The sequence below is a fragment of the Panthera leo genome, chromosome F2 (assembly GCF_018350215.1).
Source record: "Panthera leo isolate Ple1 chromosome F2, P.leo_Ple1_pat1.1, whole genome shotgun sequence".
In the NCBI taxonomy this organism is placed as follows: domain Eukaryota; kingdom Metazoa; phylum Chordata; class Mammalia; order Carnivora; family Felidae; genus Panthera; species Panthera leo.
Genome location: NC_056695.1, coordinates 9,421,590 through 9,425,699, shown reverse-complemented (window position 1 = coordinate 9,425,699; position 4,110 = coordinate 9,421,590). Strand labels below are relative to the sequence as shown.

Here is a 4,110-nt window from a genome sequence, read left to right as displayed (position 1 = left end):
TCATGATCTCATGGTTCGTGGGTTCGAGCCCTGCGTCGGGCTCTGTGCTGACGGCTCGGAGCCTGGAGCCTGCTTTGGATTCTGTGTCTCCCTCTCTCTCTTTGTCCCTCCCTCACTCACACTCTTTTTCTCAAAAATGAATAGATGTTAAAATTTTAAAAAGAAAAAAAAAAGGATTTTGAGCTATCTGCAAATCAACTCATTTCAGGAGTGGAAGAATCTTTGGTCATTTCTTCATATCAAAATTTACACAGTTCCTGTTTGCGATGTCTTCGGTATTAAAAGAGGCAATCATACCAAGTCTCCTGTATTCCATACACAGTAAATTCTTTGTTTCAGCCAACTCTTAGCAGAGGGGCAACTAGAACAACACCATCTCCCTAGACAAAGAGCATTGAATATTCCATGTTGTTGATTTATATCTCTCTTCGTATGTTTCCTCATCGATTTCTATAGTAGTCGTAGTTTCCCCCACATCTCCCAATATCACCTTTCAATGCTGGTCATAAGCATGTAATCTGCCTCGGGGCTCGTTTCTCATTTTCACGTAAATTCGCCCAACCAGGGTGAGCCTGATAGGAGACAGACACTCTTCCACGGTGTTGGTGGTTTGTTGCTGGTCCACACCATCTGCCATGTTTCAAACCCTGAGCCTTTCAGAACATCTGAGTTTTTGTTTTCTTCAATTTTTTTTATATTTATTTATTTTTGAGAGAGAGAGAGAGACAGAGTGTGAGCAGGGGAGGGGCAGAGAGACAGGGAGACACAGAATCCGAAGCAGGCTCCAGGTTCTGAGCTGTCAGCACAGAGCCCGACGCGGGGCTCGAACTCACGGACCGAGAGGTCATGACCTGAGCTGAAGTTGCACGCCTAGCCAACTGAGCCACCCAGGTGCCTCAAACATCTGAGTTTTAATCCAGATCCGTCACTTGTTTTATGACTGCCTAGTTTACTTTGTTTTCCTGATCTTTACTTTTGCTCTCTGTTTAATGAGGATAATCCTGCAGGATTGTCGTGACAATTCATTTATTATGTCAACAAGTATCAACTGAGTTTTTAGTTGAGCACTAACTAGATACTGTTCTAAGATGCTGGAAATACAGTAATTGGGGTGGGGGGCCGTGAGCAGGATCAAAATTTCCATGTTTATGTTGCTTATATTCTAGGGAAGACACCACAAGTAATATAACATTAACATTACATTACTGTAATGCTCTAGGATACTAGATATAAGGTAGTGAGAGCTAATATGAAGGGAAAGACTAAAACAGAGAAAAAGGACAGAGTGCCAGGGGTCAGAGGTGATCTTTAGCGAAGGTGATCATGAGATCTCTTGAGGGAAGAGGTGACGTCGTATCAGAAATTGGAATAGATCAGCAAGTGAGTGAACCATTAAAGGGCAGCAAGTGAAAATGGATTTACAGAGCAGCTACCATATTAGCTGATTCATGACAGAAGTTCGAGAAACAAAATAACATCAAGGATTGCCCCAGAAATTTTAAGCGAGCTTGAGGTTTACCAGACGGAGTGTCCTGCTCCAGAGCTTTCCTTTAGCAGAAAACCCTTCCTTCCTCTCCTCCACCTTCCTTCCTTCGTCCCTCTTTCCCTCCCTCCGTTCGTCCCTCCCTTCCTCCCTTCCTTCCTTCCTTGCTTCCTCCCTCCCTTCCTTCCTTGTTTCCTTCCTTCCTCCCTCCCTTCCTTGTTTCCTTCCTTCCTTCCTCCCTTCCTCCCTCCCTTCCTTCCTTCCTTCCTCCCTTCCTTCCCTCCTCCCTGCATCTTTTCATTCAATAAATATTCACGTTAGGAACTGAAGAAGACACGATAAGTTGATCACCGACCGAAACGAAATGGAGTCCTGGAGAAACACCTAAAAGTAAGACCAGGAATCTGCGCAGCTGAGAGAAAGGCACCTACAGGGAGGTGAGAAGGCCAAAGACAACATTAAGGCCATCTTACGTTTTTGCCCTGAGATGGCCATGAAGGTTCTGGAAAATCTCTAAGGCTTCCTGACATACCAATAACAATTCTGTTGTTTTAGATATTTACAATAGAAAATTGTTTGGGCATTCAACATTGTATTACACAGTGAGGTCTTGGCACTGGTAGAGTAGCTTGTACCAAACTACCGCTCCTGGCAATGAAAATGTTAAACTCTGGAGCAAATGTGACAGGACAGCAGCTTTCAGACAGTAGAGGACAAGCAAACCTCGGCAGAAAGTGGAGGAGACACGCACCGAGCCATCCAGCCTTCTCCCAAGTCAGTCCACGTGGCCCACAGGCACACACGTTAGGCAGAAAGCAGCCATCCTGGCCCCGGAAGAGTCAGGTTAGAATTCAAGGCCGTCGGTGCAGTGAGCATTCGAAGCCGGAAATCCCAGAGAAAAGGATGCGGCCGAGAGGACAGCCCTAATACCTGCACTCGAATTCCTCCCGAATTCTGTGCTGTCTTTGAACTTCATATACAGCAAAGAAGTGGAAGATCCCAGCTGTGAGCAGCAGGTGCCTGAGGCTGCGGAGATGGCACCGGAAGTTCAAGCCTCACCACGTTAGAAGGACTTGGGACCACGCAGACTTTCCCTGAAAACTCCAGAAAGGCTCCAGGCTACGAGTAAGCACATTGCTACCTTATAGCTACAGTTCGAATACATACGGGAAAACACTAGTGCTAATTCCAAGACTAAGGACCAAGTTCTTAAAACTAAGGGCAAAATCGGAATCCATCCACCCTAAAAAAGAGACTCCGCCTAGCCCAAGTATTACCGCCGGTAACTTTTTCAACGCTTCTGAAATAATTTTCGACAAACAGAAAAGTTGCAGATACAGCACAGAGAGCTCCCGTATACACGCCACCCGCCTTCTGCTAATGCTACTGTCTTGCAACCTCATAGTACAATGATCAAAGTCATAACATTACCACTGGTACTATACTAGTCTATTCACTAAACTTCAAACTAGACATTCTTCAAATTTCATCAATTTTCCCACTAACGTCATTTTCAGTCCTAGGGTCCAACCAGGATCCCAGGATACTCTAAATGGTCTTTTCAAGGGCGCCTGGGTGGCTCAGGTGGTTAAGTATCTGACTCCTGGTTTCAGGTTAGGTCACGATCTCATGGTTTGTGATTTGGAGCCTCGCATGGGGCTCTGTGCTGAGCAGAGCCTGGTTGGGATTCTCTCTCTCTCTCTCTCTCTCTCTCTCTATCCCTTCCCGGTTCATACTGTCTCGCTCTCGCTCGCTCGCTCACTCTCTCTCTCTCTCTCTCTCAAAACAAACTAACTTAAAAACAATTTTTTAATTAAAAATAAATTATCTTTTTATCTCCTCCAATCCCCAGTCTTTCCTTGTCTTTTTTGACCTCGGCACTTTTAAAAAATGTTGGTCTTATCATTTTGGTCCTTGGTTTAGGTTTATCTAATGTATTCTCATGATCGTACCGAGATTATGCATTTTATGCAAAAAATGGCACAGAAGTGATGTTGTATCAGGTGTCAGGTGACACGTGATGTCATTATAGTCTTATTTCTGGGGCTGTGAACCTTGATCTTTGGGTTACGATGGTGTCTGCTGGGTTTCTCCACTGTAAAGTCCCTATTTTCTTTTTTACTCCTGATGAATATTTATGAGAAATACTTTAAGATGAGGCATACTGTTTCCAAAATTAGCATTTGGGGACCAATGGCTGGACCTTGCCTGCGGCCATTATCGTTGTGGTATTTGCCCCAAGCTAATCTTACATTTCCTTCACCCTTTCTACACATCTCTTAATTTGAATTCTGTAAGAAAGAGCTTTCTCTTTTCTCCCACGCATCTATTTAATCAATTATTTATTGGTCTCATCATGGACCCAGGATGCTTGTTTTATGACTTATAATCCAATGTGAGCATTATTTTCTTGCTCAGTCCGTTCCAGTTTTGCCCACTGGAAACTCCTTCATGTTGGCTCCTGGGTCCTTTCAGTCAGCTTCCCAGTCTCCCATTTTTTTATTGAGCGTATTTTTACTTTCATCACCCCAAGGAACTACCATGCCTTTCACTGAATAACATATCCGAATAATTTCACAGTTGAGAGAGTGGCTGACCACCAAGAGAAAAAAAAATAGTTAACAGAA

The 4,110-nt window shown here is 44.1% G+C and overlaps 1 pseudogene; it reads right to left on the bottom strand.

Annotated features, from left to right (window-relative positions):
- Window positions 1-335: 335 nt before the first annotated feature.
- Window positions 336-637, bottom strand: LOC122211305 (annotated as a pseudogene).
- Between the last annotated feature and the right edge of the window lie 3,473 nt (window positions 638-4,110).